We start from the raw sequence: 22,424 nt of genomic DNA, 5'->3' as shown, positions 1-22,424 counted from the left end.
CCTTCATAGAAGTCCTCATACCAATACTGTCCAAACTATTCCACAAAATTGAAGCGGACAGAGCACTACCAAATTTCTTCTGTGAAGCCACAATTACTCTTATACCGAAACCACACAAAGACCCAACAAAGAAAGAAAACTTCACACCAATTTCTCTAATGAATATTGATGCAAAGATACTCAATAAAATTCTTGCAAAGTGAATCCAAGAAGACATCAGAATGATCATCCATCATGATCAAGTAGGCTTCATCCCAGGGATTCAGGGATGGTTTAATACACAAAAATCCAATAATGTAATCCACTATATAAACAAACTCAAAGATAAGAGCCACACGATCATTTCACTAGATGCAGAGAAAGCATTTGACAAAATTCAACAACCCTTCATGATAAAAGTCCTGGAAAGATCAGGAATCCAAAGGTCCATACCTAAACATAGTAAAAGCAATATACAGCAAACCAGTAGCTAACATCAAACTAAATGGAGAGAAACTTGAAGCAATCACACTGAATCGGGGACTAGACAAGGGTGCCTACTCTGTCCCTACTTATTCAATATTGTACTCAAAACCCTAGCCAGAGCAATCAGACAGTTAAAGGAGGTAAAAGGGATACAAATTGGAAAGGAAGAATTCAAAATATCACTATTTGCAGATGATATGATAGTGTGACCCCAAAAGTTCCACCTGAGAACTACTTAACCTAATAAACAACTTCAGCAAAGTATCGGGGTATAAAATTAACTCAAATGAATCAGTAGCCTTCCTCTATTCAATGGATAAACAGGGTGAAAAAGACATTAAGGAAATGACACCCTTCACAATAATATCAAATAATACAAAGTAGCTTGGTGTGACTTTGACCAAGCAAGTGAAAAATCTGTATGACAAGAACTTCAAGTCCCTGAAGAAAGAAATTGAGGAAGATCTCAAAAGATGGAAAGGTCTTCCGTGCTTATGGATTGGCAGGATTAATATAATAAAGATGGCCATTTGGCCAAAATAAATCTACAGATTCAGGGCAATCTCCATCAAAATTTCTACCCAATTCTTTATAGAGATAGAAAAAGAAATTTGCAAGTAAATTTGGAATAACAAAAAACCGAATATAGTGAAAACTGTACTCAACAATAAAATAACTTCTGGGGGAATCGCCCTCCCTGATTTCAAACAGTATTACAGAGCAATAGTCATAAAAACTGTATGGTATTAGTACAGAGGCAGGCAGATAAATCAGTAAAACAGAATTGAAGACCTAGAAATGAACCCACACACGTATGGTCATTTGATCTTTGAATAAAAGCTAAAACCATCCAATGGAAGAAAGATAGCATTTTCTTTTTCTTTTCTTTTTTTTTTATTATTATTAACTTGAGTATTTCTTATATACATTTCGAGTGTTATTCCCTTTCCCGGTTTCCAGGCAAACATCCCACTCTCCCCTCCCCTTCCTTATGGGTGTTCCCCTCCCCAGCCTCCCCCCCTTGCCGCCCTCCCACCAACAATCTAGTTCACTGGGGGTTCAGGCTTAGCAGGACCCAGGGCTTCCCCTTCCACTGGTGCTCTTACTAGGATATTCATTGCTACCTATGAGGTCAGAGTCCAGGGTCAGTCCATGTATAGTCTTTAGGTAGTGGCTTAGTCCCTGGAAGCTCTGGTTGCTTGGCATTGTTGGACATGTGGGGTCTCGAGCCCCTTCAAGCTCTTCCAGTCCTTTCTCTGATTCCTTCAACGGGGGTCCTGTTCTCAATTCAGTGGTTTGCTGCTGGCATACGCCTCTGTGTTTGCTGTATTCTGGCTGTGTCTCTCGGGAGAGATCTACATCCGGCTCCTGTCAGCCTGCACTTTTTGCTTCATCCATCTTGTCTAATTGGATGGCTGTATATGCATGGGCCACATGTGGGACAGGCTCTGAATGGGTGTTCCTTCTGTGTCTGTTTTAATCTTTGCCTCTCTATTCCCTGCCAAGGGTATTCTTGTTCCCCTTTTAAAGAAGGAGTGAAGCATTCACATTTTGATCATCCGTCTTGAGTTTCATTTGTTCTAGGCATCAAGGGTAATTCAAGCATTTGGGCTAATAGCCACTTATCAATGAGTGCATACCATGTGTGTTTTTCTGTGATTGGGTTAGCTCACTCAGGATGATATTTTCCAGTTCCGACCATTTGCCTACGAATTTCATAAAGTCATTGTTTTTGATAGCTGAGTAATATTCCATTGTGTAGATGTACCACATTTTCTGTATCCATTCCTCTGTTGAAGGGCATCTGGGTTCTTTCCAGCTTCTGGCTATTATAAATAAGGCTGCAATGAACATAGTGGAGCATGTGTCTTTGTTATATGTTGCAGCATCTTTTGGGTATATGCCCAAGAGAAGTATAGCTGGGTCCTCAGGTAGTTCAATGTCCAATTTTCTGAGGAACCTCCAGACTGATTTCCAGAATGGTTGTACCAGTCTGCAAAACCACCAAAAATTGAGGAGTGTTCCTCTTTCTCCGCATCCTCGCCAGCATATGCTGTCACCTGAGTTTTTGATCTTAGCCATTCTCACTGGTGTGAGGTGAAATCTCAGGGTTGTTTTGATTTGCATTTCCCTTATGACTAAAGATGTTGAACATTCCTTTAGGTGTTTCTCAGCCATTCGGCATTCCTCAGCTGTGAATTCTTTGTTTAGTTCTGAACCCCATTTTTTTTTCATTTTTTATTATTATTAACTTGAGTATTTCTTATATACATTTCGAGTGTTATTCCCTTTCTCGGTTTCCGGTAAACATCCCCCTCCCCTCCCCCTTCCTTATGGGTGTTCCCTCCCAACCCTCCCCCATTGCTGCCCTCTCCCCAACAGTCTAGTTCACTGGGGTTCAGTCTTAGCAGGACCCAGGGCTTCCCCTTCCACTGGTGCTCTTACTAGGATATTCATTGCTACCTACGAGGTCAGAGTCCAGGGTCAGTCCATGTATAGTCTTTGAACCCCATTTTTTTAATAGGAATTCAGGGCCCATACCTAAACATAGTAAAAGCCATATACAGCAAACCAGTTGCTAACATTAAACTCAATGGAGAGAAACTTGAAGCAATCCCACTAAAATCAGGGACTAGACAAGGCTGCCCACTCTCTCCCTACTTATTCAATATAGTTCTTGAAGTTCTAGCCAGAGCAATCAGACAACAAAAGGAGGTCAAGGGGATACAGATCGGAAAAGAAGAAATCAAAATATCACTATTTGCAGATGATATGATAGTATATTTAAGTGATCCCAAAAGTTCCACCAGAGAACTACTAAAGCTGATAAACAACTTCAGCAAAGTGGCTGGGTATAAAATTAACTCAAATAAATCAGTAGCCTTCCTCTACACAAAAGAGAAACAAGCTGAGAAAGAAATTAGGGAAACGACACCCTTCATAATAGACCCAAATAATATAAAGTACCTCAGTGTGACTTTAACCAAGCAAGTAAAAGATCTGTAAAATAAGAACTTCAAGACACTGAAGAAAGAAATTGAAGAAGTCCTCAGAAGATGGAAAGATCCCCCATGCTCATGGATTGGCAGGATTAATATAGTAAAAATGGCCATTTTACCAAAAGCAATCTACAGATTCAATGTAATCCCCATCAAAATACCAATCCAATTCTTCAAAGAGGTAGACAGAACAATTTGCAAATTCATCTGGAATAACAAAAAACCCAGGATAGATAAAACTATCCTCAACAAAAAAGGACTTCAGGGGGAATCACTATCCCTGAACTCAAGCAGTATGACAGAGCAATAGTGATAAAAACTGCATGGTATTGGTACAGAGACAGACAGATAGACCAATGGAACAGAATTGAAGACCCAGAAATGAACCCACACACCTATGGGCACTTGATTTTTGACAAAGGAGCCAAAACCATCAAATGGAAAAAACATAGCATTTTTAGCAAATGGTGCTGGTTCAACTGGAGGTCAACATGTAGAAGAATGCAGATCGATCCATGCTTATCACCCTGTACAAAGCTTAAGTCCAAGTGGATCAAGGACCTCCACATCAAACAAGATAGCATTTTCAATAAATGGTGCTGGTTCAACTGGAAGTCATCATGTAGAAGAATGCAAATCGATCCATTCTTACCACCATGTACAAAGCTTAAGTTCCAAGTAGATCAAGGACCTCCACATCAAACCAGATATACTCAAACTAATAGAAGAAAAAGTGGGGAAGAGTCTCTAACACATGCGCACTGGAGAAAATTTCCTGAACAAAACACTAATGGCTTATGCTCTAAAATCAGGAATCAACAAATGGGACCTCATAAAACTGCAAAGCTTCTGTGATGCAAAAGACACTGCCATTAGGACAAAATGGCAACCAACAGATTGTGAAAAGATCTTTACCAACCCTTCATCTGATAGAGGGCTAAACTCCAATATATACAAAGAACTCAAGAAGTTAGACTCCAGAGCACCAAATAATCCTATTAAAAATGGGGTACAGAGCTAAACAAAACATTCTGAGCTGAGGATTATTGAATGGCCAAAAAGCACCTCAAGAAATGTTCAGCATCCTTAGTCATCAGAGAAATGTACATCAAAACAACTCTGACATTCTACCTCACGCCAGTCAGAATGGCTAAGATAAAAAACTCAAGTGATGGCAGATGCTGTCAAGGATGTGGAGAAAGAGGAACGCTCCTCCATTGTTGGGATTGCAAACTGGTATAAACACTCTGGAAATCAGTCTGGAGGTTCCTCAGAAAATTAGACATTCCACTACGTGAGAACCCAGCAATACATCTCCTGGGCATATACCCAAAAGGTTCTCAACATAGACACATGCTTCACTATGTTCATAGCAGCCTTATTTATAATAGCCAGAAGCTGGAAAGAACCCAGATGCCCTTCAACAGAGGAATGGATCCAAAAAATGTGGTACATCTACACAATGCTGTACTACTCAGCTATCAAAAACAATGACTTCTTAAAACTCATAGGCAAATGGAATGAACTAGAAAATATCATCCTGAGGGAGGTAACTCAGTCATAGAAAAACACACTTGGTATGCACTTATTGATAAGTTGGTATTAACTAAAAAGTTTGAATTATCCATGATGCAATCCACAGACCACAGGAAGCTTAAGAAAGAAGACAGATGATGAAAATGCGGATCCATAGAAGGGGACATAGAAGCAAAGTTTAGAACACCAACTCAAGGAAAAGCCATTCAGAACCTGCCCCACATATGGCCCATTATATATATATATATATATATATATATATATTATATTATATTATATATATTATATATTTTATATATATGCATGCTGAAAATGCATGCTGAAAGAGACCGGATATAAATCTCTCCTGAGAGAGACATCCAGAGCATGCCCAATACAGAGGTCAATGATAGCACCAAACCACCGAACTGAGAACAGGACCCCCTTTGGGGGAATTAGAGGAAGGATTGAAAGAGTTGAAGGAGCTTGCAACCCCACAAGAACAACAATTCAAACCAACCAGAGCTTCCAGGGACTAAACTGCTACTGAAAGACCATGCATGGACTGACCCAGGGCTCCAACTGCATATGTAGCAGAGAATAGCCTTGTTGGGATACCAGTGTAAGGGGAAGCCCTTATTCCTGCCAGGTTGAACCCCCCAAATGCAGGGTAATTTGGAGGGGCACTAAGGGGGATGTATGGGGGGAATACCCATATAGGGGAGAGAGAGAGGAGTGGATGGATGCTTATGAACAGGAAACCAGGAAGGGGAATAACATTTGAAATGTAAGTAAAGAAATATATCTAATAATCTTTTAAAAGTACTTGTTTATTACATGGGAAATCACATGTAATAATACTATCAAAACTATGAATTTAAATCACAAAACTATGCCTGTGCAAAAAGGATGAATAACTTATTGAAATTTTAAAAATGAACTAAAGCAAATAAGAGTGAAATCAAACACTAAAATCATATTTGATATAAGTATCTTTTGAATAATATCTAATATATCTACAAGAAATAGGAGTCAGTTAGCTTAATATTAAAAGTAAAAATCCAATAAGTTTCTAAGACTTGGTTTAGTTTTTTAAAGATATGAATCATAGAGAACTAGCTAATACATGATCCTGATTGTTTAGATCACATTAAGAACTAGCAATGGAAAGTCTGGGAATTTCAAACGTAACCTTTACAAATAGAGTCTGAAGGAAGTGGACATTTGAGAAGGTACAAAGTCTAGGTAGAAATCCATTTTATATAATGTAGAAGCACTCTGAGAAATTTCCTTGGGTAAAACATCCATTTTTTCTCTAAAGAGTATGTCTGACACGTGATGTCCTAAAAGTAGCTGCTTTACAGATGAGACCTCAATGGGAAAATACAAACCAGTTATAAGGACTATTAAATATAAATACTGAAGCCTATACCCTATCTTTGTGTATTTAGGAATAAACGAGACATTGTTATATTAGGACCTATTTTTCTTGCCTTAATGAAAAAACACACTAGGCATAGTTTCTCCAAACACATGGCAGAAAATATTTTTGACAATAATTTTTAAATATTTCATTTTATTTTACAATTAATATACAGTGCATTAGACACAATAATGTAATTTTTAAATAAATTGTTTTATTGGAATTTCCCCATCCACCATCTAACCCACATTAGTAAATGTGAAATTTTATCCTGAAATAACCTCTTTGATGCAGGTAAATATTATGCCATCTGTATAAAGACAAATGTGTTCTACATTTTAAAGGAGCTACCTTCTGATTTAATGGAAAACTTCAGGGGTCCAGAATCAAACAATAAAATCCATGCTGGTACTACTGCAGGAACTTCTGTGGCAATGTTAAATTAAAAGAAAGTGATTGAAAAGAAAAAGCAAACCTATTACATTTTCACAATTTCTAGATCTATGTTTTTCAAGCTAACAGTAGGAAGCAGAGCTACAGTGTTTTCTATTGTTGATATGATCAGTTACTAAAATATGGATTCCCTGCCCTATACAACACAGATTTCACTCAGGTTGAGATAGGGCTAAAATAAATGTTTGATCAGTTTATCATGGTTCTAAGAATTTACCGTGAATCAAACTGTTTTTAAGAATAAAAAATAGTAGTTTCACATTACTGTAATACTCAATTCAGAAAAATGGCAAGTAAGGTCAACTATCTTGCTGATTTAGTCTTAACACAAGAGTAATTAATATTCAGAGAGGAAGCAATTGACAGAAAGTTTAGTCTGAGCTCTTATTTTTTGAATTTACTAAAGAAGAAAATTTACTAAGTTGACTTCTTAGTTGAGAAGAAGCCCAGGAGGGAAAGGTGTTATCATTCTTTTCTACCTTAGGAAAAACAAAACAATAGTTTAAATTCGTGTTTAGGAAGGGGAAGAAACTGGTCTTAGTGTGGAAAAAGCAAAGACTCAGGGACTTGATTTGTTACCTGCTGCCAGAGTGCTTGGGTGAGGAACACATACTGTGTTTCCTTTCACCCCATCTTCCCCTCTATTAACAGCACCACACATCAACAGATTTTGCAGTACCCAAAGTGATTCCTGCCAAGCTACAAGAAAGGCACCTCTTTTATTCAGTTTTCCCCACCTGTGTCTACTTTTTGAAGATAAGATTTCATGACCTCTTGCTGCATGCAGTCTTTAGGCTTGCTCAATGAGGATTAACAATAGTTTATTCCATTCTGTGTGATTGGTGGAGAAAGACCATAATGACTGTGTCATGATTATATACTTCTGTCCTTTCTTGACATTCTCAAGAAAGATAATTTTTTTAGAAGAGATAAACTTGAAACCGCTTCAAATGAAAAAGTAATTTAATAAAAGACCTCCTCTTAAGGACAGTTATTAAATTATCAAATAAGAAAAATTACTATACGAAAGAATATATTTTGGATAGCTGTTTGTAATTAAATGTAATACATTATACAATTTTCAAAAAGTCTTCTATTGGTCCTTTGTGAGTTTCACATCTTGCAATCTGATCTCAGTCATCTCTGCCTCCTCCCATACCTGCCCTACACCCTTGCACCTCCCCACACACAACAGATGGAAAAATTATTCATTGTAGAAGCTGCAGTGTGCCACAGCGGGTCCTACAACACACCCTTTTGCCCTCAATTCTTTGCTTGCAAATGTTTATTGCAATGACTCAATGGTCTGGTATGGATTCTGCTACTCTATCAATACTGGAACCTCATTGTGACTCCCCCAGGATATCCTGTTGTTACCCTGACATGGAGATTCTGTAGATTTGGATCTGTAGGACTGGTCCCTGCATGTACTCTAACATTTCATTAATGGGCTAGATGTTGCATGGACCAATTCAAAGCTCTAAATTTGGATCTGAGAGGTATCTGCTCTTGTGAGCCCAGCAGCTCCCATGCTCTCAAGCCCTCAGGGCTGGTTCACTACCAACCCTCACATCCAAGGCCAGCCCTACCTTGCTGCCAAGGTGAGTTGCATAGTCCACTCTTCCAAGTGTTGCAGCTGATGAGGAACATGACAATCTATCCTGTTCTCAGCATCCCAGGGCCAGATATCCTGCCTACTGTAGAGGGCAAGTGGTGATGGTGAGAGAAGGCATCTTTCCTCCACCAACTCTCCAATATGGCAAACAAGTTGTAGGGCCCACTATCCAAATCTCTCACCCTCAGGGTTGGCTCACACAAGCCCCACTATCAGGGTCAGCTCTTCAGTGCTGGCCAGGTGAGGTGTAGGACCTGCTCTCCTAAGTGCTGTAGCAAGTGTGGGGTAGGGAAAGCTCATCTGCTCTCATGATCCTATTGAGTCCGACTCACATGCCCATGACAGGTGGTAATGGCAAAAAGAACAGGAGGGACTCTCTCCTGTGTCTGTGCTACTGCCCAGCAGACAAGAGGCAGACATTCATGGCCTCAGGGACAACTCACAAACAACCCATTGTCCAGGGCCAGCTCCATTGTGCTCCCCACATGAGGTGCAGGGCCCACTTTCCAAAATCTGCATCTGGTGAGGGGAAAGGCCAGTTCTTCTGCTCTCATGGCCTTAGGTCTGATGTCCTACCTGCCATAGGCAGTGAGGGGAAAAGAGGAAGGTATTTTTTCTTTGTACACACTGCCACATAGGAGACAAGTGGTAAGGCCAGCTCTGCCATGCTCATATCCTCAGAGCCCTCTGACCCACAACTCCAGGCATGGGCATAGCCTGTTTTTCTGTGTACTATAACTAGCTAGAGGTAGAGTCAGCTCTCATTCTTTCACACCACCAGGGCCAACTCTCCTATGATGCCCAGCTGAGTTGTGGGACACGTTCTTCACAGCCCTCAGACATAAACATATCCCTCAGTAGCAGTTCAGACAAAAGAGGTTCACCTGGCCTTTGGTTTAGCAGTCCCCTGATGCTGCAGGGCTATGGTCCCAGATGTGGTCCTAGATGGCAGCACAGGACAGGACCCTACCATGGTCCCAATTAGCACATTACCAGCTACACACATCAGGTTGTTCTTCATTACCTTTGAGTCCTTAGTTCTGCCTCTCTTCATTGTGCCCACATCCTTCTGTTTCTCTTTCTCTTCTATTTTTCCACCACCTATGTACTCCTATTAGTGGCATCCAAGGTCATTTTGTATCTGGAGTCATCTCAGGAGTAGTCCCAGGAGATCCATGCCTCACTCCTGCATTAGGGCACCAGGCAGACTAACTCCCAGTCTGGGCCCCATGATACTGGTCTGGTAGTTGTCTCAGTCTTGTTTCCTGCCCAGCCTGCCAGGGTAGCCCCATGACTCAGGATCACTATTACCCCCAGGTCACCAACCAAGTCAAGATCCTTCTCGTCTCCAACTTGAACCTCGTCCTGATAACCCACCAGGGCTTGTCTGGTGCAAGACTGGTGGTCTTCTCAGGCTTGCTTTTTTCTGGAAATGCTAGGCTAATTATCATTCAGATGTTCATAGGTCAGAACAGTGATACTACTTTTCTTTGTCACCATATTGATGCATATGTTACATGGAAGCCATACTTTTAATGCCTCCAGGGTCAGACATTAAACTAATTTTGATCAGGTCATCCCTTTTTTATAATGCATATGTCACTTTCACAAACATATTGAGTTTTGTTAGATATTTCATGAATTTCAAAACATTTGACTAATGAGGCAACCTTCCCTTAGCTACCTGGCAATAGTGTTGAATACCAATAAGTTATTTTAAAATAGTTGTCATAATTTTTGTAATGAATTTATAGTGATGCCTTATGAATGCTGCTTTCTATGAATGTTGTGTTTCTAGATCAAGCCCAGAAGAAGTATTTTCATGTCCACAGTTTAGTTTTCACTTTGATAATTCTTCCCTGAAAGGAGAAGGATAATGGCTCATCTTCAGGCTGACAATTCCCTCCCTCCCCCTCCCCTCCCCCCTCCCCTCCTCCCTCCCCTCCTCCCTCCCCTCCTCCCTCCCCTCCCCTCTTCCCCCCTCTTCCTCCTCCCTTCTCCTCCTTCTTCTTCTTCTTCTTCTTCTTTAGCTTCTTCTTCTTCTTCTTCTTCTTCTTCTTCTCTTCTCCTTCTCCTCTCCTTCTCCTTCCTTCTCCCTTCTCCTTCTCCTTCTCCTTCTCTCTCCTTCTCCTTCTCTCTCCTCCTCCTCCTCTCTGTCTCCTCCTCCTCCTCCTCCTCCTTCTCTCTCTCTCTCTCTCTCTCTCTCTCTCTCTCTCTCTCTCAGGTTCTACCATGCCCACAGTTAAAGGCTCTCTGATCACAGAGGCATGTCAATCATTAAGCTCTAGACACATGGACAAATTATAACTGATTCTGTACTCTATGATGCATTTTGTAATCATTGTTTTACTGTTTTGGAGATAATTCATATTACTTACAATGATGAAATAAAAGAAATTGTGGGCTTGAATTATTATAACTTCTCTGACCAAATGAAGCCAGTGCCCACACTTTCAACTCTGTTTCTATTTCAACTATGATGTGCATGTTACCTCTAGTGCTTAGGTTGAAATTTAACTACCAAAGATTATCTTGGAAATTTATACATATAATCCTAATGGCCAAAGCAGGAGAATTGAGAGTTCAAGGCTTTACTATTCAAAAACTTGAAACCAAGCCTGGGTACAAAGTAGGAACTATTCCAAAGATGACATGGAGGAAAAGGGAGAAGGAGGAGGAGGGAGAGACAAAGGGAAAGGAAGGAGCAGAAAAGAAGGAAAAACAAATATATTTAACTTCGGTTGTAATAATGTTTGGAGAATTGACATTTAAAAAGTCATATGTCATGTCACCAAATTAGTTCCAAGTATGATACAATATTAACAAAACACATTTAAAGTAGTAATGCTACCTGAGAATAATAATTTCTTTTGATGTAGTTCCATGAATGCAGAAGCTCAATTATGAGGTGGATATAAATATATCCCTTGATAGGCTTATGATTTGAATTTTAGGTCCATAGTTTGTGATCTTTGAAATTATATAGTTTCTTCAAGGATATACAGCCTGTCTGCCTGCAGCAGTTCAGGGAGGATGAGACTTTGATGTTATACCACCAGAGTTCCACAAGAACTGTCAAAGCTTTTCCTTGGCAATCACATGAAGAAGTCCCTGCCGAAAAATCGTGTCTCCAAGACTTCTCTATCATGGTTAACTGAAATCTCTCTGAAACCAAGTACCTAAGAAGACTCACTCATTCTACTGGTTTGTTTTTTTGTTTTTGCACATTTAAGTAAAAGAATGGATGTGGTTGCGGAAGGACCAAGACAGAAAAAACTTCAGCTAAAATATACATAGAAGATGACATCAAATGAGACAAACATCTGAGATCTAACCTAAGTTCAGGTCCAGCTGAACTACTGATGCTACCAAAGATATCTTTGAAAAGTAAAAGTGCTTTTAGACATGTCAACTAGATAAAATAGCAGGGTTAGGACAAAAAGTACAGACTATCTCAAGAGAATCTACAAACACATTCATAGAGGAAATAAAATCAAAGGGGACTGATAGAATTTTTGTAGTCAAAACCATGATTGATGTTTTCTAAAAAGGAGAAATATCATAGTTTTCCAGAGACTGAGGGCTAAGGTAAGGGATCACACAGAACCGTCCCTCAAGAGGAAGCCTTCTGTTGAGCTCACAGGAGAAGTTAGTTATTATTTTTATATCCTCGGTCTCTGTCTCTTTCTTTGTCTATGTCTCTCCATCTCTCTCCCTCTTTTCCTCTCCTTCCTTCACTCTTTCCCTTTTCTGTTTCTCTGTTCTCTCTCCCTTTGTTTCTATTCATCTATATTCATTATTTGTGGGGCTGGGTTCTGTAAAGGTATTTTACAGAATATGAAGTGTGTTCTGAATATTCTTCCTATATGCACTACCCTTTCTCTTCCCTTGATATACTCCCCTGTTTTCTCTCTATGGTTTCTCTCCTAATTTTCTAAAAAAAAATCATTTGTCATTTTATTACATAAAATATAACATAATTTTACATAATCATATAAAGTCTGGGAACCACATGTGGAAGGAAATATTCAATATATATCTTTTGAAAATGACAATTTGCTTAACATGATTGTCTCACATTCACTGTCCTGCAAACTCCATAACTCCCTTATTTATGAGAAAAATTCATAGTATCATATGCCACATATTATTCTTCATCTATTCCTCTATAGATACCTAGATTAGTACTATGTTTTACTTACTATGAATATTGTGATAAAACAAATATGCATGTGAAAGGAGCACTGTGAAATGTTGATTTAGAGTTCTCTGATAAATGCCTAAGTGTGATAGAGTTGAGTCTTAGATTTCCAGGGAATCTTTATGTTAATTTTACTATGGAGGGCTTTGTTTACTTTCCAACATAGGCTGAATAAGGATTTTATTTGTCTATATACATAATTTTTGTTATTATTTCTTCTTTTTAAATACACAATTCTTATTATTTGTCTTCTTTAAAAAGACACTTGGAACAACTAAATATAAAATGGGATATGGCATATTTAGCAATGAAAAAGGACACATGATATTGGTACCTTTCACTGGAATAAGCTAATACAATCCTTATAGGCGTACTCATCCTTTCTACCATTATTTATTTCTTAAACCAAAAGGCCATTTCTTTAATTTTCTGAAATTTTAATGTTTTATTGTTTCTTAAGGACAAAGAATTTTAAAGGAATACCTTAAAATAAATAGATATTATATACAAACATATAATGTGCTATTGCCTAGAAATTTCAAATAAATAATTTTACAAAATTAATTTTTAGGTGATCCAAACATCTCTTCAGAAATGCAAATAAAGCCCAAAGCCAAGCACCAGTAAGTACATCAACATGCATAGTGAGGAATGCTATGAAAGTCATAATGCATTGGGGTTCAGTGATGGAATATACTAATGAGTTTCTTCTTCATGTAGAAAACAGTTCTTCATGGTGGATACAACTCGTATCTTTCTCATGAGACACACGTACCTCACTGCTGCTTAGGTCACATTTTGTGATAATTTAAGATTCCAAATTTATCTTCAGAACACAGAATTGAACTTGCCTACAACAATCTTGTTTTATTTAAATAAAATCTACATACACGTTGTACTGCCTTCTATCCTGAAGAGTATTTTCTTGTGAATCTGCAACATTACCAACAATTCTTTTTGGAAAATACTACCTCTGCACAAACTATGTCCTCAATTGATAAACACTATGCTATGTCATTAGCTTCTGTGTAGAGGGAAGATGAAAATTAGAAATGTTGTGTTCAGCCAACTATTGAACTGAGAATGGGGTCCCCAGTGGAGGAGTTAGAGAAAAGACTGAAACAGCTGAAGGGTTTTGCAACCCTATAAGAACAACAACAATATCATCCAACCAGACAACCTCAAACTCCCAGGGACTAAACCATCATCCCAAGAGTATACAGGGGTGGACTTGTGGCTCCATCCATATACGCAGCAAAGGGTGGCCTTGTTGGACATCAATGTGAGGATAGGCCCTTGGTCCTGTGAAGGTCTGATGCCCCAGTGTAGGGGAATGCCAGGGCGGGGAGGTGGGAGGGAGTAGGTGAGGGAGCACCCTCATAGAAGCATGGAGAGGGGAAATGGGATAACAGGTTTCTGGAGGGGAAACCAGGAAAGGAGATAACATTTAAAATGTAATTAAAAACATATCTAACAAAAGAAAAAAGATATGAAAAAAAGAAATGTTGCATTCTTATGGTTAGGATTACATTGACATACAATTTCCCTCAAATTCATGGTAAATCCACATATCATTCCTTCTGATAAGCCCCCAATTGATTCTCTAGAAAACCAGGACCATAGACAAAATGTAGAAGACAATACTCAAATTTTCAGTCTGCAAACTCCACGAGAGAGAGAGAGAGAGAGAGAGAGAGAGAGAGAGAGAGAGAAAGAGAGAGAGAGAGAGAGGATATAGATTTGTGTGTGTGTTCAGTTTGCATATGGTACGTGTATGCATGTTTTCAGAGCTGGTTTTTAGCACTGATAGCAATCAAAAGTATTCTTTTAAAATTTCATAATGGTTATTGAAATAATTCTTAAAATATAATGTTGTAAAATTATGAAAAAGGGAAACAATTTGTGGAAATTTAAGTTGAAAGTTCTTCCAACTATTCTTTTGCTTTCCATTTTCAAAGAACAACATGGAAGCAACATGTAATCCTGTTTGGAAGACAGGATTACATAGGGTTATAGTGGCCGTTTCCATTGTGATATTCCAAACTTTATAAATTTAAAAAGTGTTTTCTGTTTTTACTTATCTTCCCTTATTCTTACTTTCACTGTTAAACTTCATCTTTATCACTCAGAGTATGGAGTATGTGCCTATTACAAGGCGTTATTGGGACTCAGGCAAATAAATATCAACATGTGGAAAATACTGTATTCAAGGCATTAAGTAATCAGGGAGTGAAGATGTTGTAATAGTTTTAAACTATTTAAAAAGCAAGAATATTCTTATGTAATACAATGTAATGTTAATAAGATTAATGAGTTTAACATGAATATATTTAATGTCCCACGCATTGGAAATATCCAGTTATATATATGTGTATATACACATATACATATATATATATATGTACACATATATATAACAAACATATTTTCATCTCTTTCAGATAGAAATGTGAAAATTAGCAGATAATTCTGGTGTGTATATATGGAGAATCTTTGATTAGCGGTAGCCAATGTGGAATTCAATTTGTGATCATTTTTCCTTATCTTCTGTGTTGTATTACAGTAATTCTGGTTACTATTTGCTTGATTGTATTTTTAGATAAAATTTTATAGTCATAAATATTAAAGTGAATAAGACAGTTGAATTTTTTTACTTTATCAGAAAATTGTAGTAGATTTGGTGAATACTCTCCAACCTGATGTTATTATTCTTTTCTAGTATTTCTTTTATTTTTATAATTATAATATAATACAATATATAATTCCTACCTCCCTTTCATCCCTTCAAACCTTCTCCCTCACCCTTCCTTGTTTTCTTACAAGGTCATGCCTCTTTTTTCATTAATTTCTTACCTTCCCTAAGAATGTGGGTCACATCTAACACTGGAAAATTTACAATAGTCATTTTCCTTGTTTTTTATTTCAAAAATTTAACAAGACTATTTTAATGCTCAAAATATGATTTTATATTATTTTATTATTCTTAGTTTTAATTTATAATAACTTTATAGCACCCAGAATTATCCTGTTGCTTACAAATAATTAAAAGTGGGGTTTAATGCTGAATTAACTTTCTCCATCCTGAATTTTAATCAGAGATTAATAACAAACCATTTTGGTAAGAGTTTTTTGCTTCATCCATCTTGTCTAATTGGGTGGCTGTATATGTATGGGCCACATCTGGGGCGGAGGCTCTGAATGGGTGTTTCTTCTGTTTGTTTTAATCTTTGCCTCTCTCTTCCCTGCCAAGGGTATTCTTGTTCCCCTTTTAAAGAAGGAGTGAAGCATTCACATTTTGATCATCCGTCTTGAGTTTCATTTTTTCTAGGCATCTAGGGTAATTCAGGCATTTGGGCTAATAGCCACTTATCAGTGAGTGCATACCATGTATGTCTTTCTGTGATTAGGTTAGCTCCTCAGGATGATATTTTCCAGTTCCAACCATTTGCCTCATTTCATAAAATCGTTGTTTTTGATAGCTGAGTAATATTCCATTGTGTAGATGGACCACATTTTCTGTATCCATTCCTCTGTTGAAGGGCATCTGGGTTCTTTCCAGCTTCTGGCTATTATAAATAAGGCTGGGATGAACATAATGGAGCCCGTGTCTTTTTTATATGTTGGGGCATCTTTTGGGTATATGCCCAAGAGAGGTATAGCTGGATCCTCAGGTAGTTCAATGTCAAATTTTCTGAGGAACCTCCAGACTGATTTCCAGAATGGTTGTACCAGTCTGCAACCCCACCAACAATGGAGGAGTGTTCCTCTTTCTCCGCATCCTCGCCAGCATTTGCTGTCACCTGAGTTTTTGATCTTAGCCATTCTCACTGGTGTGAGGTGAAATCTCAGGGTTGTTTTGATTTGCATTTCCCTGATGACTAAAGATGTTGAACATTTCTTTAGGTGTTTCTCAGCCATTCGGCATTCCTCAGCTGTGAATTCTTTGTTTAGCTCTGAACCCCATTTTTTAATAGGGTTATTTGTCTCCCTGCGGTCTAACTTTTTGAGTTCTTTTGTATATTTTGGATATAAGGCCTCTATCTGTTGTAGGATTGGTAAAGATCCATTTTAAAGTAGGGACTAGATTGTATTGTCTCTCTCAGAAGTCAAATATTTAAATTTCTTGTTTAGTAGTTTCGGGTGTAGCCTAGGGAATGTATATTGCAGATCAGAACGAATCACCATGAGACATGTCTTTACAGACTGGAAACTACTTCTAAACTAAGATATTACTTCAGACATTTAAAGAAAGATTTTCACTGTTGCTATAGAACCAGTTCCTGCAGAGTTTGTACTTCCTTATTATTTCCTCTTGTCTATACTTTTAGAAAGCATCATAATTTTTCTTTATTTCTTGGAAGGTAGATTCATGGTAATATGATTACTTAATTAGAAATAATTTAATGTGCTGGATTAATGGGGTGATGAAAGGAGACTGGACGCGTTACCTGGCAATTGATCAAAGTGCTTTATCTTCTAAGACAACAGTCACATAAAAACAGTTCTTAAATCAGAAAGGCAGGTTAGGATAGCAGTAGTGAGAAGACTTTTAGAAAAGAAAATTGAATTAATGAGTAGGAGGTCTTGAGTGACAGGAAGTCACACTGTTATCAATACTTTTCTTTAGGAGAGCTACTCTCTGTGTGTCACAGGGTTAGCCGGGTATCTCATTGAGTGTCTTTAAGGAGAATTGTAATGTCTCTTCCCAGATATTTTATACAATATGTTATAAATAAAGTACTTTTGAAGAAAGGCAAGCAGTAAACACCCAAATTAGATACCAATACACCTTTACATAGTTTGTAATAATTTATTGTATATACTTATATTTACATTTATACATAAAACTACACATATATTTATTTTTTTCAAATACATACATGCAATTATACATTCATTATAAATAATTATATATGTTAAAGTATGTATCTAGTGTACAAATATAATGAAATATATAATTATTTATAATTATATAATAATCTATATTAGTATCAACATATAGCATAGCTAGCATAGCTGTATATCGGTAGTGGTTCACAATTTCTTTATAAAATAAGAGGCTAAATTACTACCGAAAGACTATACATAGACTGATCCAGGGCTCCAACTGCATATGTAGCAGAGAATAGCCTTGTTGGGGCACTAGTGGAAGGGAAAGCCCTTGGTCTTGCCATAGTTGGAACCCCAGTGTAGGGGAACATGGGGGAGGGCAATAAAGGGGAGGGGAGAGAATGGCTGCTTATGGACAGGAAACTGGAAAGGGGAATAACCTTTGAAATGTAAGTAAAGAAATATATAATAAAAAATTAAAAATTAATTGTCTTCTTATCAAGGCAGTGACTTCATTCTATTAGGTTGCCATCATTTCTGTGACAGTAGATCAAGGCCTAATAAAAAGATACCTGTGCAATATTTTTCTATGAGCCTTTTTAGTATAAAATCTTAAATAAAATATGTATATAAAATTTGACCTATCACAGTCTGAAAGAATAACCCTGCAACTCTCCCATATTCCACACTCCTTTGATGTTAGAGTAATATTTTCCTTTGAACTAAAAGTGATAAAACTCCATACAGTGAAAGTACATTGCATGGAGAGAACAAGATAAAAATCACCTTTTGGGTAGCAGGTGTTTAGAATCAACACTCATTAAAGGGACATTTTAAGAAGCATTAGTGCCCTTGATCAATAGAACTGGAGTTGGGGATTGATGTTTCTGATACTGGCTTGAAAACAAAAAATAACAAGTCATATCATTTTGCACAAAAACAAATTCAATAAATATAATTTATGGGCTTGATACTATTAGTGATGGAGACATTTCTTTCAATTTATATAGTACTTAAATTCGTAATTATTTTATGAAGAAACTCACACTGAATATGATTTCAAACCAGTCATCCCAGCAATAGGCATGCCATCTATCTATGCAAAGTGAAATTATTCATTATTACAATATATAGAACAGTTAGCATGAATTTGTGAATCAATTCTAAAATTAAGTGATCCAAAAATATCCCTTCTTAGCAGTGTAAGAAAATATAATAGGTACTTTTATGTAGACATATGACAAATATATATTTTTTAATATCCCTGTTCATAGAGTTGTTGATCCCTCTTTACAAAATAACTTCCTATAATTATGAGTGTAGTTAACATCATTATCAGAAATAAAGAAACCATAAAAGGGGAAAGGTATTTAGATATATACCTTTATAAATTGTATATTATAACCCCGGTCTCATTGAGTTGAACTGAGAACGTGTAAAGTTGCCACCTACTTCTGTAGTTGGCCATATTGGGAAATTTTAAAAAAAAAGTTTCCATTAAGATTAGAACACAGGACACCGAATCAACTGACCAGGACTTGTGGGGGACACACACAGATCAGGGAAGCTGTAGTGGTGTGACTAAAGTCCTCTGCCTATATCTTATGGATGAGTAGTTTGGAGAGATCAAAGAAGAGGGAGGAAAAAATAGGAAGAAGAATTAAAAATGGAAAGCAAAAAATAAAAAAGATTGTTTTGTATTTATGGAAATAAAAAATAAAATCAGAATAAAAGTTAGTATAAATATTGTGCTTTTAAAAATTAATACATTTATTACTTATTTGAGTATTTTATATTATATACTTTGATCACATTTACCCCAAATTCCTTTTGAAGAAAACTATTGAGGTTTCCAAAAAGTAAACTATTTCCAAAATGTCTTGAATAAACTATCCTTTTGATTATCTTAATTTTTAGGGCATTTAAATATTCATCCAGTAAACATATGAATTAAAAAAAAGGCTGCCAGAGCAAGGCTAAATAACTCTCTATGTAGGCACTGTACAAAGGAAGTCAATCAAGTTAGTCATGAAAAACATGGGATTTTTTTTCAGCTTCTTTTTCCTTAGCTATTCTCCATCATGCTAAGATATGCCAAGAGAAAACTTGGAAAAATACAGGTTTATTAACATAACACAGTCAAGGGGACTTCTCATTTAATTAGAAGGGTTGGATTCTTCTGTATCTTCTCCATGCTAAACTAGTTTTATTTACCTGAAATGTATGCTCCATAGCCAATATAGTTAGTTGCAGTTCTCAAAGATATTTTTTAAAATTGCTTTTTGCATATTTCCTTTAACCAAAGGTAGTTACCTAGTGCATTAATTTAGAATAGACATAATTATAGACCTTAGTGAAAACCAGGTTCAAGCTTGACAGTGACAAAAATTTGCAAGAGGCTCCTTTTTTGTTTCTAAGCTAATAGTGTTTTAAGAGAAAAAGAAATATTAAGTAAGACGTGCAATGAAAATTTTATATGATTGAAGAGGATAATAGTGTTGTCTTTTTCCCAGTGCTGTGGTTTGTAGTAAATTCCACATCAACTGCAAAATATACAAGCAGAGACCTCTTATTACTATGTTGTTATCTCCATGCTGTTTCCAAATAAAACATATATTAGCTTAGACAATGGTGTTGGCTTGACATCAATGCTGTGTAACCTGCTTCGGAGTTCCTCATCTTTATTTCCCTTCATGAAAATAGAAACACATAATTGATCATCTTTTCTCATATTTTAGCTCAGAGATAAATGGACATGAGTATCCAAGTTTTTAATTAACTTACAAAAGGAATAAATAATGGGATTGGGTACTGCTGTGTTGTATTTTAACCATAATCATAATCATAAACATTAAAGCATATTTCTGAGCTCTTATGTTACAGGAGAGAATAATCTTAATTCTAAGAAATTAGAGGAAATACATAAACCTGATTTTGAAACAAAGAAGAGATCACTACTGGACTGTCTTCACCCTGCAGTTCAGTTGATACAGATAAAAGTGTATTTCCTCACTAACTATATTTAAGCATCACATAAAATTTAAGGTTATAAAAATGCCTTCCAAGCACATAATGTTCAAAAACTTGGAGATTTATGTTTCATTGTGTATTATAAAGTGGTCAATGTTCAGTGAATAAATTAATGGATTTGTAGGAAAGAATTAAAAGTAATTATACATTCATTTGGGATGTGTCTTAATTATGCTCAGTGCTTTACATGTTGCTAAGTAGCATCTCTACCCTGAGCAACGCTTGAAGACTGACAATACTTTCAAAGGCTGAAAAATCCATATTTAGAGAAAATAGAATTTTCCATAGGACCCACATTATTTCCAAAATTAAAATAAGGTCCTATAACAAAGCATTTAGGAAAACTATGAGATCTGAGTAGCAATTTATAAGCCTCTCATAGGATTGAAACAAGCAGATATTCACTACCACAGAGATTTGCTGTTGCAATTTACTTACATCATAGCTGATCAGACAGGGGATCTTGAGAAGCAACTGACATTTGATAGTAAAGTTTGACAAGGCAGAAATTATTTCCCATCGTATAGATGTGGCCGTACAGAATATGCTGGTGTTAACCTGTGGCTAAGATTTGCAATTGTCAAGACACACGTCTGTGAACTGGTCTTCCAATGGTCCTGAAGATTCATTTCTGTAATGCTCTGTGGCAGAGTTTATTGCTGTTCTCAGGGAAAATCTCTATATCTGTTTCCACTTGATATACCAGCATGAGCCTTTTCATGTTTTCAGTAACATAAATATTTTGTTCTAAAATATTGGATTCTTGTAATGAAATAAAGCAATATGAAAGACAGCAAATAACTGATGAAGTGAAGAAGTAAAACGCTTGGGCAATGGTATTCCATGATAGGTTGCTTAATTTTAATGTCTAGACAGATTCACTTTATGAGTCTAGCTGAAAAATAAAAGTGAGCCAATACAGAGATTTTAGCCAGCTGCTTTGTCTACTCGATGTTCTTGCTGTGATTTTTAATGTGAAATAGAAAAAAAAAACATCAACATAGGAAGCAGAACAAAGTGTCTCATTACATCATGCTGTAATGCTGAAGAATATGTCAACAAATTGATAAATGGCTCTTTTGTTTTAAAAGTATATAATTTGGCAAAGTAGTATCCTTTCTAAGTATTCCCTGATGGTTAGAATGTTCATATTTATATTACGCTACAAAAGAGTGTGATGCAGGAAAAAAAATACCACCAAGTTAAAGGCATAATTTTTTCTGACATCATTATTCAATTATGTGATAGCAACGTAATTGTAGGTCGATGTCGATGTTTATTTTTACTGCAACACATAGTCATTTGGTTGGCATTTACTACAAACTTTAGATGAAATATAAATAACCTTAACTTCACATTTGCCTATTTTTAAGGTTTGGCAAATCTATTTCATTAGTGGAAGTCCAATTTTAGTATAAAAGGAAACAGTTGTAAATATTATTTATAATAAAAAATATTTAATTATATTTAACATTTATTATATATTATACTAGTTATACTATGTCTAAAATCCCTAAAACATCAAAGATTTAAAGGTAACCATGAAATGCAACCATAAGTCATAGGACACCATATTCTGACAATGTCACATGTTACGAATGGCAAAAGATTTTTACCATCTGCATATCTGATTAAGTGCTACTATCTAAAATATAAAAAATACTCAAAAAAGCAGGATATCAAAAACAAATAACCCAATTAAAATGGGATACAGATTTAAGTAGAAATTTCTCAAAAGAAAGAACAAAGTGGCTGAAAAAATTAAAGAAATGTTAAACTTCTTTAGTCGTCAGAGAAATGCAAATTAAAACTATTTTGAGATTTCCTCTTACACTAGTCAGAATGATCAATAAAATGAATAGTCAGAAATTTAATAATATGGTACATTTACAC

At 36.5% G+C, this 22,424-nt stretch overlaps 1 pseudogene; it reads right to left on the bottom strand.

Annotated features, from left to right (window-relative positions):
* Nucleotides 1-9,901: 9,901 nt before the first annotated feature.
* On the bottom strand, nucleotides 9,902-10,022 carry LOC116897613 (annotated as a pseudogene).
* Nucleotides 10,023-22,424: the final 12,402 nt, after the last annotated feature.

This window comes from Rattus rattus, chromosome 3, assembly GCF_011064425.1.
Source record: "Rattus rattus isolate New Zealand chromosome 3, Rrattus_CSIRO_v1, whole genome shotgun sequence".
In the NCBI taxonomy this organism is placed as follows: Eukaryota; Metazoa; Chordata; class Mammalia; order Rodentia; family Muridae; genus Rattus; species Rattus rattus.
This window is presented reverse-complemented; position numbering and strand designations above follow the sequence as displayed.